The sequence below is a fragment of the Calidris pugnax genome, unplaced genomic scaffold (assembly GCF_001431845.1).
Source record: "Calidris pugnax isolate Ruff unplaced genomic scaffold, ASM143184v1 scaffold173, whole genome shotgun sequence".
NCBI classification, from domain to species: Eukaryota; Metazoa; Chordata; class Aves; order Charadriiformes; family Scolopacidae; genus Calidris; species Calidris pugnax.
In genome coordinates this window covers 121,593-134,735 of record NW_015090917.1, presented here as the reverse complement: position 1 = coordinate 134,735, position 13,143 = coordinate 121,593, and the positions used below count along the sequence as shown (strand labels likewise).

Sequence of the window (13,143 nt, the reverse complement as noted above, 5' to 3'; positions counted from 1 at the left end):
GGGTTTAATATTTTTCCTAGAACTTTTTTTTTTTTTTTTTTTTTTTTTTTTTTTTTTTTTTTTTTTTTTTTTTAAAAAAAAAAAAAAAAAAAAAAAAAGCTTTGCTTTCTTTTTCCCTAGCAGTCAGCCCTGTTTATAACACATCAAACACACACCATCCTTGCATTCAAAACAGTTGCCTGCAGTAGAATGAAAACCTTATCCCTCCAGATGCTGGTGTTATCAAAGCCTTCCTCTTCCTCCTCGCCATCCTCCGCCTCTCAACAGAAAGTTCTCTTCAAGAAATTAAAAAAAAAAACAAACCCACAGATGAGCAAACAGACAAAGCTTTACAGCTTCGTCAGGAAAGAGCAAGTCCCGTGGAAAAAGCCAGCCCACAAAATAATTGAAAAAGGTCCTGTAAATGTTTTTAAACACAGATGAAGACAGCTTGAGAACACCCAACACGACAGCCTGGTAGGGACAGGTAGAAGTTAAGGAAAACCAGTGCTAACTGGGATCACTGGGGCCAAGTTTGAGCCATGCTCAGATCTATGGGCTGCTCCATAATAAAATGAATAAAGCCAAGCTCAGCAAAACTGGACTCCCTGGCATTAAGTGTAATTTTGGGTTATCTTCACCTGTAGCTTTATCATCACGGAGTACGAGGCAGCTGGGCGTTCGTAGCTCCACAGAGCCAACAGAATTGACTCGTCGCGTGTGTATTTAAGCTTCAAAATAAATAGGTTGTAAATGGGTTTAGTCACTCGGGTGCCGTCAGTGGGGGTTGGCAACGGCAGGGCTGAAGAGCCCCAAAAAAATGTGTTTTCCTCCTGGAAGCATAAGATGCTTCTTGTTTGTTGTGTGGGTGTCTATTTTTGTCAGTGAGGTTGACGGTTGGACAAGATGATCTTTAAGGTCCCTTCCAACCTAGAAGATTCTGTGATTCTGCTGCTCACAGCATTCCCGGGAACCAGCTCATACTGGGAAGAGTCTCCTGGTCATACTGGGAGGTGTCTCCTGACCGAAGGCAAACCCCCCGCAGGTGTCCGGGCCCTGATGTGCTGCCTTCTCTGTGCCAAAGTGTCTCATTAAAAGTTAATTGTCACCTTCCTGGCGTAATCCTTGGAAACCAGGCCAGACTGGAAGGTGCTGGTGTGACAGCAGGCACCAGTCGGGATCCGGAGGGTACGTCATGTCGAGACCTTGTCGTTTCGGGTCCGGCTCCCAGTAAGCTCCCAGTAAGAACTGGGAGGAGAGGAGCAGCAGCCGATGTGCTTTGAGGCTGCAGTTCTGTCTGCTCACGTTAGCTTTGTACATCTGACTCCATCCCGCCTCCTTAGAGGCTTTTAAGTTGGGTTTTTTTGTTATTTTGGTGGTTTTTTTGTTAATTAAAACCAAAAGGCATCCTTTCTTAAGGAAGGATGTTGCTGAGAGGCAGCGGACACCCCAGTTTCAGGAGAGATCGTCACACCCACAGCAAAGCACACCCTCATCTGAGCAACTTCTGACCTTCTTTAAGGAGAAGAAAACAGATCTAAGTGGTTGTTGTGAGGAACAGGGGATGAACAATTACCATCAGCCCGGTAACGAAGGGGAAGGCGCCTTCCCCAGCAGATCCCCCCAACACCTGGGGACCTGGAGGCACCCAGCAGCTCCGTGCTCCTCCTGAAGCTCAACCACTGGATTTTTTTCTCACCCCAAAAGCTGCCACTTTGCCAGGAGAGAGGGCTGACAAGTGCTAGAAGAGGAAAGAGCAGGAGAGGAAGCGATTTGCCTACTGTCAAGAGCAGGTTCGAGGCAGAGCTAAAAACAGAAGGCGGCTGGGACTCGACAGACACCGTCTCACCGCTTCTCACATCCCTCTTGGGGAAACCAGAGAAAGAGCAACGGCAGCTCAAGCCCTGTCCCTCCTTGGCAAGACCTCGCTGCTGGTCCCCAACATCAGCCCTACCATTGATCTAACCTGTCCTGGGGCACCCGATGGCTCCAACAGCCACCCCAGTTGTCTGGGCTCCCCAGGAGCATTTTCACTCTGTATTCCAGCCCTCAATCTTCTCCCAAACTTCCTTTCCTTTATTTTTCCTCATTCCAACCCTCAATCTTCTGAGCTTTCTTCCCCTTATTTTTCCCATTCCAGTCTCCTCAATCTCCTCCTGAACTTCCTTCCCCTTATTTTTCCTGTTTCAGCCCTTAATCTCCTCCCAACTTTCTTTCAGGTTTTTTTTTCCTCATTCCAACCCTCAATCTCTGAGCTTTCTTCCCCTTATTTTTCCCATTCCAGCCCCCTCAATCTCCTCCTGAACTTCCTTCCCCTTATTTTTCCCCTTCCAGCCCTCCATCTCCCCCTGAACTTCCTTCCCCTTATTTTTCCCCTTCCAGCCCTCCATCTCCCCCTGAACTTCCTTCCCCTTATTTTTCCCCTTCCAGCCCTCCATCTCCTCCTGAACTTCCTTCCCCTTATTTTTCCTCTTCCAGCCCTCCATCTCCTCCCAACTTTCTTTCCATTTTTTTTTCCTCATTCCAACCCTCAATCTTCTGAGCTTTCTTCCCCTTATTTTTCCCATTCCACTCTCCTCGATCTCCTCCTGAACTTCCCTCCCCTTATTTTTCCCCTTCCAGCCCTCAATCTCCTCCCAACTTTCTTTCCATTTTTCTTTTTCCTCATTCCAACCCTCAATCTCTGAGCTTTCTTCCCATTTTTCCCCTTCCAGCCCTCCATCTCCTCCCAACTTTCTTTCCTTTTTTTTTTTTCCTCATTCCAACCCTCAATCTTCTGAACTTTCTTCCCCTTATTTTCCCTGTTCCCATCTTTCACGAGGAGGGCCAGTCCCATCCCAGACTCACCACCCGTGCACTGGTGCAAAGGCACGTAGATGTGCTCCGCTGCCTCCAGACACGTGCACCAGGAAAACGTGGCTAGAAACAACCGGAGCTTTCCACCCCCTCACCATCTGAGATGGGGATCTTGCCGTTCTCCACCCAACACCGGAGGAATTGCCTCGGTTTTGAGCAGGAAGGTCAAGCCAGAACAATGAAGAGCTCCTTCCCTTCGCTCCCCACCAGGCAGAAAGCCTTCAAAGTGACCTCAGGTTGTCATCTTATCGTCTAGAAACCTCACAGAAAGAGCTGCTGCCTGCAAAGCCAGCTTTCTAGGGAGCCACCTGTCAAATCACCTACTCAGAGCGCTATCGAATGACTCATCTCCATCCAGCAGATGGGCTCAGAGGAATGAGGACAGCATGAATTAAAAAAAATAAATAATAAATGTAACTTAAGCAGCAGCCAGCAGGTCACACTGGCAGAGCTCGGGCCAGAGAAGGGCACACACACACACTGCAATGCAGCAGTTTGCTCAGGGGATTTGCCCTTTCCTTGCCTGTAGAGTGACACTATTTAAAATCTTCGTTGTGATCCCTGTTTCCAAGGCTCTGTGCTCACCTCGGTACTCTCCGAGCAAATTCTTCCAGCAGGAGAAAGAAGCTGCCTCCTTCCCTCCCCTGGCAGAAGCCGACAGTTCGGCTTGCCCGGGCTAATGCTGAGCTGGGTTGGGCAACCAGGCCAAAAGGGCACAAATCTGCCCTAAAACCAGACTCACCCCAGATGGAAAGGTTTCAATTCGGAGCTCTCATTGCAGGGAGACACTCAAAATGTTCTTGCTGCAGGGAAGGAGGCACCTCCCAACAGCCCTGAAATATTTTCTCCTATGATTAGTTACTTCTCACGTGCTCTGGACCAAATGAGGCATCATTTCTATTCGGCTAGGAAAAAAATAAATAATATAATTGGGTCAAGTTAACAGGGAAAACAAAAACACGTATGGAAAAAAGCAGCTCTTCCTTCTCTCCCCCAGCAATGCCCTTCTCCTCACCCACTTGCAGTGACTCCAGCGGTTTGGAGGAAGTCTGCTAAACCGAGGGGAAACATGGAATATTTGCCTTGCATCCAGATTTCCTGCCCAGCCTCCTCACGTCCTATCTCAGAAGAGCTTTAAGTGAATCACGGCCTGACTTTCTGCAAAGCTGCTGAGCCATCGTTCCTCAGCAACTCCACCCGACCTCTGCAGACCCAGGGGGAAAAAAAAAAGAAAAAGAGAGAAGAGGCTCCTCGTAGTTGAGACTTGGAACCGCTCATTAATGTGATATAAAAGTACAAAGCACTAGAAGTGCCTCCCAGTAATTGCAATCCTCCTTTTCTGCAAAGCTTCAATGACAAAGGGAGGCAGGGCACCCAGCAGCCCTGTCCTTGGGTCAGCCTACAGCTGGCCCAAGCCCTTCCTAGGAATTTCACAAAAAATAAGGGGAAAAAAGAACAGGAGGACTTAGGACACCTGTACATCCCTGGGGAAAACACCACGGCCGCGGGGCAGCTCGCAAAAAAAGCAGCAGAGAGGATTTCTGCTCCTGTGCAAACCCAGAGAGATGAAAAAACACCTCCCCGGGCGCATGACACAAACTGGCATCACCCAGTGAAAAAAAAAAAGAGCCCAGAGATTATCACGGAACTGGGAAGGAGACACAAGAACCTCTGGATTTGCAGCCTGACGAGACCAAACCAGGTCGACGGGACACGGAGAGCAATTACCTAAAAGGTTGAGTCACAGCTGCGTTGAGTTTTGGGTGGCAGAGAGCATTAATGAGTTCAGAAGAGTCAAGGTGAGTCCCCGGGCAGGTTTGTGGACAGAAAGGGAGATGAAAAAAGATGCTGAGCTCAGGCAGGAGCTCGACTCCATCAAAGGGAAGACAAAAACCCTCTTCCTGACTCGGTGGGGGCAGAGGGAGCCCCCCCAGAGCACGTTTAACACGGCCAAGTGAAAACCCCAGCACGGACCCAGCGATATCTCAGCGTACACAAACATCAAAGAGGGAGAGAAACCACTGAGAACACTATAAACAGGCGTTTTTCCTTGTTCATTTGAATACTAGGAAAAGCGGGGTGGCTATCGGAGCCGAGCACAGCATCCTAAGGAAAGGAGAGCAGGGACAAGAGAACAGATCTCCCCGAGGCTGCTGGACCAGCTCAGAGTCCTGCTCCCACACCAGTTCCTCCCAGAGCTTTCCCCACCATCCTTCCAGCCTGGGCAACATCACACATCAGTTTTCTTGCTGCACACCATGAACACTTGCCAACGCTCATTTCAGACTGGTTTAAATGGGAAAAATCCCCTCCCAGTTTGCTTTTACACTGCAGATGACACTATCAATGCTTCCCTTTTGCCTTCCTGCCCCGCAGCTGGAGCAATAGGTGAAGCAGAAATTCCAGGAGATAACATTCAGATTAAATTATCCCTGTCAAATGCAAAATTACAGGCTCCCTTGTCTTTAAACTTCACCCAATAGGACCAGGAGGAGCTTTACGACGCGAATAGCTCCAGCAACATCTGGCACTCCAGATTCGTGCCTGCCCAATTCCTCCTAAGTCCACCCAAAAACACGCGTAGGGACCCACGTCAGCAGGAAACAAGATGTTTTCTGAACGCTCCACCATGAACTACACAGTGAAAAAAGATCAGGAAGGGGGGGGGAAACCCCATCTGGCAAGAATGGCACCTTCTTACACAGTGGATTTGCTTCATACGTACATAATTGTTCAGCATTTTTCTGCCCTTTTCATCACAAAGGTGGCAAGATTAAGTTTAAATATAGCTAGTCCTGGAAAACCAAAATACATTTGTTCAAGAAAGCGGTTAATGAACTATCACTGATGAATAAAGTCGGGGCCAATGAGACGACACAGCCTGGTTTTCAAGCTCTAGGATGAATTATGAAGCATTTTCTCAATTAGAAAAAGCCCTTTAAAGCTTTAATCATGCAAATTTTATCTTCTGTCTGAAAGACAGAATTTCATTATGGAGATGCGTTTAACTTTTTTTTTTTTTTTTGAGTAGAAAAGCAATCCAATTAGTGACAGTATCATGAACTTTATTAATAGCCGGTTAATATGAGATAGGAAGATCCTAAAATTCCCAATGGCTTCCAAAGAAAGAAAAGACGTTCTATTAATAAGGTATCGGCAACGAAGCTAATTACACGTGCCATTGGCTGGAAGGCTTTTCTTGGAAGGAAGAGCAGCCTGGATTCTTTCTTGATGGACTCTTCATCAAGAGGAGCAGGTCCAGGACCTCAAGGTGGGGTCCCACCACCCCAAGACACCTCGATGTGAGATTTTCAGGGGGATCTCCAAAGCCATATCCAGCCACAGAACCAGGCAGCTTCTGGAGAGGATCCCACAAGCAGGTTGTTTGTCCCCTCCCCAGCTCGGGCCGAACACGGCCCTTTCCCGTCAACAGGAACCATTCCTGAAAGGCCACAAAAGGGATGGGGGGGCCGGGGGGAAGAGGAAGAGGAAACCTTTTGAAAATAAAAACTAATTATCGCTTTTGTAATCACAGGGAGAGGCCGAGAGGGGCTGAATCTCGCACTAAGCCATGTCACACAGCAGTTTATGAGAAGAGAAGCTCTGTGATGCTGAGGGGCTTGCCCAGCCCCATGAGCCCAGATCCTTCCCCATCCTCGTGGGCTCTGCCGCTCCCCAGGGCAAAGGCTGGGACACGGGCATGGAAGTTGGGGGACACACAGCTCACAAAGGAGCAGATCTGCAGGAAAAGGCCCCCACCGTTGACAGAAGCTTCAGCTCCAGGCTCCAGACTTCACAGCTCGGGCTGATGATTTAGACTTCACAGCTCAGGCTGATGATTTAATCAGCACAATTAAAAAGATGGAAAGGACCAGGAGCGCAGCGCTCCGCAACGCGGGAGTCTTATGAAACAGCATCCCCGTCTCGACGCATCGCTGAGTTTCCATCTGAATGAGTTCAGCTGCCATTACAAACCCAAGACCTTCTGCATTAGGGATTTATTTTATTTTTGGTCTTTTCAGGAATTTGACATCCTGCTCGGGAGCCTTCTCCAGAAGGGACAGCACATCGATGGGGGTTGCAGTGGGCTCCGGACTCCTAATAACCCCACTGCACACAAATTCTCTCCCCAAGGGGCACCAAGGCAGTCCAGAATTTTGATTTTTACCCGCAGTTTTGATTTTCAGTTGGTATTTCTGCAGTCTCGGGCAGGAGGAGCTGCCCTGCTCCCAGCTCCCTCTGGGTTTCCCACCTGGGGCTTGGATGGGACTGCGAGCCCTGGCAAAAGGCACTGGCGTATGTAGGGATGGGGGAGAAAAGGAAAAGAAAGAGAAACGTGCTAAAGAAATGAATCAGCTTTTACAAGCCAGCCTGCCTGATCTCATCCCTGTTTTGCTCTTTCCCAGGAGGAAAACATTGGCAGGGAGAAGGGGGAGGAAGGATTTCCTTCCACCGCATCCAGAAACCATCCCCCTCGGCAACCATCCACTGTCAATAGTTCACCCATAACCTGTGAAATCAGTTAGATAAAGAGATAATTTTAAGAGAGAAAGCCCCGAGGCAGGCAGGCAGGAAGGCATCACCACGCAGAGCGAGATGATGACGAGGAGGAATCAGCTCTCCTAATGCCACACAATCCCCCCCCTCCCCAGCCCTGACTCACGTATCCTTCCCGCGTCCCAGATTCCTCCAGCTGCAAACGAGGGATAACACTTTCCCTGTTTGACACTGGAAAAGCAGGAGGGGAGCAAAGGGAGCCGGGGTACAGAGAACTGGAGTTTTCCACCCGCGATTCCAGACAGGCTGAAAAATACTGAGAAAAAGCCTCAAAACTGCTCCGTTCCGGGGCTGCCCAGCTCAGCTCCAACAATGATTAACCAGCCAAACGACGTCGCCGGCCGTGCCAGGCGTTTCATGGGTGACAAATCACACACGAAAAGGAGAGAAAGGAAGGGAGTTCTGCAGAAAATACCCCACACGCAGTCACTTCAGCCAGACGTGTGACAGGAGGAGTCACCGCGATGTTCACTCATCATCACCTGGGTTAGGAGAGGGATGTGCTCAAGTCTGGTCCCCTTCATCACCAGGGGGACACGTGTGTCCTCCTCTGCTTTTTCACCTGCCAAACGTGGCTCTGCAAACACACACGGTGCTGAAACACCCATCTCCAGCCACAGCAAACTGCTCGGGGCTTCAGGGTGTTGTCAGGCGAGGAGGGTGACTGAGGACATAAAGGGGACCTTCCAGTCCCTAAAGGACACAGAGCTGTTGGAGGGGGGCCAGAGGAGGCCACAGAGATGCTGAGAGGGCTGGAGCCCCTCTGCTGGGAGGGGGGGCTGAGAGAGTTGGGGGGGTTCAGCCTGGAGAAGAGAAGGCTCCAGGGAGACCTTGGAGCCCCTTCCAGTCCCTCAAGGGGCTCCAGGAGAGATGGGGAGGGACTCTGGATGAGGGAGGGGAGCCACAGGAGGAGGGGGAAGGGTTTGACCCTGAAAGAGGGGAGATTGAGATGAGATATTAGTAAGGAAATTTTCACTTTGAAGGTGGTGAGAGCCTGGCCCAGGTTGGCCAGAGAAGCTGTGGCTGCCCCATCCCTGGAGGGGTTCAAGGGCAGGGTGGAGGGGGCTTGGAGCAACCTGGTGTGGTGGGAGGTGTCCTTGCCCAGGGCCAGGCGGTTGGAACTCAATGATCTTTAAGGCCCTTTCCAACCCAAACCATTCTATGATCCTTTGACTGCCGAATCCCACTCCTTCCCAGCCCACAAGCTGGGACACAGGATGTCACACCACGCTCCAGCAAATCCAGCTTTTTTTCCATCATCGGGAGCAGATTAAAATCAAAAGATAAACTACAAGGAGGCTGCAGGAGACTCCTGCCCAGGTTAATATTAATAGAGCAAACATCAGGTGCTGTGGGAGGAAAGGTCAGGCTGGCAGGAATCAGCAGAATTCCTGGACTCCACAGTCCAAATTCTCATGTGTAGATAAGGAACTTAGAGCCCGACGTTGCCAACTACCTCCCCGAGGAATGACCTGGCTCTCACAGCACCTCATTCTGCCTTTGTCACCAGAGCAAAGCCACCACCATGGCAGAAAAGCCAAGGAACAACCTGCTCCCAGCATCTCCTCTTGCTGACTCACTTGGTGGCCGGTCACGGGTACGCAAAATTCACCAGAACAGCTCAAAAAGAACATGGGAGCCCAAATTAGCACCTCAACGCCCACCTCGGGTGCCTGGTTCCTCCACTGGCAGCTCTGGGTGCTCTCCTGGGTGAAGTTTGGACCCCAGTGCACTAGGAAGGTCTTCTCCAGGAATCCACCCCCAGATGAAAGAGGCTCTTGCCCCAGCCTTCTGGGAAAGTAGAAAAGCCACCACATGGACCATCTCAGGTCCACTTTGGTGGTTCCTCCACTGGCAGCTCCAGGTGCTCTCCTGGGTGAAGTTTGGACCCCGGTGCACTAGGAAGGCCTTCTCCAGGAATCCACCCCCAGATGAAAGAGGCTCTTGCCCCAGCCTTCTGGGAAAGTAGAAAAGCCACCGCATGGACCATCTCAGGTCCACTCCTGGCTGTACTAATCACTGGAGGATTCAAGATGAATCAGGATGAAGTTCTAACACCGTTGGAGAACGCAGACTGGCCTCTCTTGGGGGGTTGTGCCCCCCTTAAATGACTCTGGGCACTGTCCTAAGACCTTCAACACACATCCACTGGCCAAAAAGCTGCAGTAGACAAAGATCTAACAGATCTAGACAGATCTTAGCTACAGATCTAGAAGATCCTAGATATAAGGAAGAAATTTTTTATGCTGAGGGTGGCGAGACACTGGCCCAGGTTGCCCAGAGAAGCTGTGGATGCCCCATCCCTAGAAATATCCAAGGTCAGGATGGACAGAGCTCTGAGCAACCTGATCGAGTTGAAGATGCCCCTGGGGACCATCTAAAGGTCTTTAGATGATCTTTAAAGGTCTCTTCTCACACAAACCATTCCATGAGTCTACGATCTCTCTGCCACTGGGATAGCTGCCCTGAAGCACCCTTGGCAGCAGGAGCAGGACCCTCTGCTCCTCAGTTCCTCTCCAGCCCCACAACATCCATGGATTAAACTCCAGCAGTGGTGATTTTGAGCAAAAATGTGCAAATTCAGGGTGTGTCAGTCTCCAGCAGAGCAGGATCGAGCTGGAGGGCAGGCACAATCAAAACCATCTGTGGCAAGACGAGGCACCGATGGACAAGCTCTGGCCAGGGCAAGGGGCCTCATGGGTTTGGATTTCCATGTGGAAGGTTATCCCACACGCCACGCTTCCCATTTCTCTTCCAGGAGGAGATGCTGTGCTGCACGGAGCATCCGTGATGTCCTGAGAAACCCACTGCCCAGCCACACACAGAGCAAAGGTAGTGAGCTGAAAACCATCTCATGCCAACAAGAGGAAGCCCCAGAGATGCTAGGAGGACTGATTTAACCTCAAAAAAAACCCCAAAACCCCTACAAGGTACCTTTTAACAGCTATCAGCTGGAAAAGAGAGGAAAAAAAGGGAGGAAAAACCCCACATTTGAAAGCACAGAACAAAGCCACCACAGAAAGAACCTCACCCAAAGAGAAATGAGGGAAATCCCAATCCAGCAAAAGCAAATGACTGCAGAGAAAAAAGGAAAAAAAAAAGGAGAAATGCCATCCCTGCACATCAGCTGTGCTTGTCCCTTGTCACCAAATGGTCCCTGTGTAGCACGTCTAGGAGCAGATGCCATCACATGGCAGCACCTGGGTGCCAGGCTGTGGGGAAGGAAGCTCTCAGGGCTCATTAACGCTGCCGACGTACGGAGCTGGGGAATTCTGTGGTCCTTCTGGGCTGAAACGGCTGTCGGAGGCACATCCTGGGCTCCGGGGTCAGGCAGAAAGCAAAGAGCGTTCAAAAATATCTTCAGAAGCCTTGAGAGCGGTCATCAAACTCAGGAAAAAGCATCCATGTCAAGGGCTTGTTAGTTTTAATTAGCACTGGCCTCTTCCCTCCCCTCCTCCTTCTCGGAAAATGGCTTTTGTACTTTGCATGTGGAGGAGGAGGAGGAGGTTGTGGGTCTGTGTCTCAGGGCCAGGGACAGCAGGGCACAAGCCACCACTCCCTACCCCGGTTCCTAAGGCTGGGCAGGGTTTAGGTTTGGACCACAGAGGATTTGGGAGCACGTTAATCCTGTTCGGGACGGATGACAGCGACATCCAAGACTTAAAAAAGTGATGCCTGGGCTGAGGCACAGAAAAAAAAGGTCCCATGTCCCCAGAAGGGCTCTGTTACCCCTGAAATGACAGTGTTCATCAAGCTCATCTTTGGTCAACTGCTGAGAGCAGAGAGGGACGCTCTCCACATCCATGGAGCTGCTCCCAAAAGGCCACACCGGGAGCCACGGTGCCACCAAACCAAGGTGGACAATGGAAAAGGGCACCACAAGCCACTCCCCGGATTAGACCTGTCCTCCAAGAGCAGGCTGTGCCACTTCTCCTGCCTCCGCGCTGCCAGGCGGTGTGTCACCCCAGGCAGGACCGTCCCGCTGTCACAGAGGGAGGGGACGTGTTTACCACCGCCATCTCCTCCACCCTTGGGCTTGTCCCTTCAAACCAGTAGCTGATAAACCTGCCCAGTGCCAGGCAGAGCTGCTGCTCGACAGGCAGACTGTGAAAAAATCACTTGGGCTCAAATAAGCATCAGATTCACCCAGGAAGGGCACAGGTGGGCGCCCCGCTCAGCTCAGCCTGCCCTATCCTAATGGAAAAATGGAAACGGGAAGTTTTGCAGGCTCAAATAAGCATCAGATTCACCCAGGAAGGGCACAGGCGGGCGCCTGGCTCGGCTCAGCCTGCCCTATCCTAATGGAAAAATGGAAACGGGAAGTTTTGCAGGCTTTTAGGACTTCCATCAGCCTGGCTAAAAAGCAAAAGAAGCCACTTCTACAAAAGGTTCCTGCAGATCCCCAAGTGGATGCTGATGGATCAAAGCTGGATGGTACCCAAGACCGGATGATCGTGATCCCGGAGCTCAAACCTGCTGCTGCTGTTTCTCCTCCTTCCTTTGGCAAGAATGTTTTCTACGGGTTGGTTGTTTTTTTTTTTCTCTCTTTTAATAATAAATTAAAAAAAAAAAGAAAAGAACATTTTGCTGTGAACTAGCAAAACCTGTTCTGGATGCACCACACCATCTGCAGCGTTTGCCAACGTGACTTTATTTTGCAGGATACCATCTCGGCGTTCTCCTGCGTGTGGGCGCCCGGCTGCCTCACCCAGGGAAGCCGTGGGCTTGTAGGAATCAGACAGCACAAGCCCACGAGCCAAACTCTGCTCCCTTTGGGCTCTCCCCAAGGGGGCTGAACTAGCCCCCCACTCTCGTGGCACAAGGGGATCCCAAACCTGCCGCTCCAGCGGTGCCGGGGTCCTTGCAGACCTTGGTCCTGGCTCGGTTTTTCTTCAATTAACAACAGACGTGGAACGAAACGTTAACGTTTTTTAGGAAAGATCTTCCACATGTTTGGTTTTGGCAACGGCCGACAGCTTTAAGGGAGCCAAAAAAATAACTAATCCTCCTCTCCTGCAGCCAAGGGGCGGCTGAGGAGTGGGACCGGTGGAGGGAAAGGGAAGGAGGGTGGAAAGGGAAAGGAGAAGAGAAGGCAGAAAAATAACCCAACTGGAACCAGTCGCTCCCAGTTAAAGCATCTCTAAAGCATGGGTACCTGTGCAAAGGGGGTGGCAGTGCCTCCGAAAGAGGACAGTGTCCCTCTCGTCCCTGCAAAGCGAGTGGCTTCACCAATGGTGGTGGCAAATACAGCACCAAACCCAGCTTTTTTGGATGAAATCAGCTCCCAAAACCCTGTGGCAACAAGAGCCGCCGAAAAACTCAACGGTGCTGTTGCAAATCCACACAGGGAATTGCAAATACACCTCATCTCCTGATTTAACACTGAAATGCTCGAGTGAAGCACATGCAGGAGAGGTGAACCGGCCACCAAATCCGCAAGTTGGGCAACCTACTTCTCCCCGGGTTTAATTTTTCCCCAAGCAGCTAAAATAATTCCTTTTACAGAAAAAAAACAAAAGACACCTGTAACAGGAAAAAAACCCCCAAAACCACGTACGATTTCACTTCATAATAATTTTCCCCACAAAACATTTCACCAGGTGTTTTAAAAGTGACATTTTTAGACTTTAGAAACACGTTGCTCCTGACTCACTGATGAGCTTTCACCCTTAATTGCCCCGCGACACCGACAACATCCTCCCACACCGAGTTTTTCAGCACAACCTTCCCCCCCCCCCCCACCCTGGAAAA

The 13,143-nt window shown here is 50.4% G+C and overlaps 1 protein-coding gene across 3 annotated transcripts in view; it reads right to left on the bottom strand.

The window, feature by feature from the left end:
- The window catches only part of SH3GL1 (SH3-domain GRB2-like 1), a 30,581-nt gene that overhangs the window by 15,732 nt on the left and 1,706 nt on the right, over positions 1–13,143 (bottom strand). Inside the window, exon 1 of one of the 3 annotated variants that reach the window (XM_014949688.1) lies at positions 7,499–7,573. The exons of the other annotated variants lie outside the window; for them this stretch is intronic. The gene's annotated coding sequence lies outside the window, so the exon portion shown is untranslated. Of the gene's footprint in view, positions 1–7,498; positions 7,574–13,143 lie in introns of those variants that run through there. 3 annotated transcript variants of the gene reach the window in all.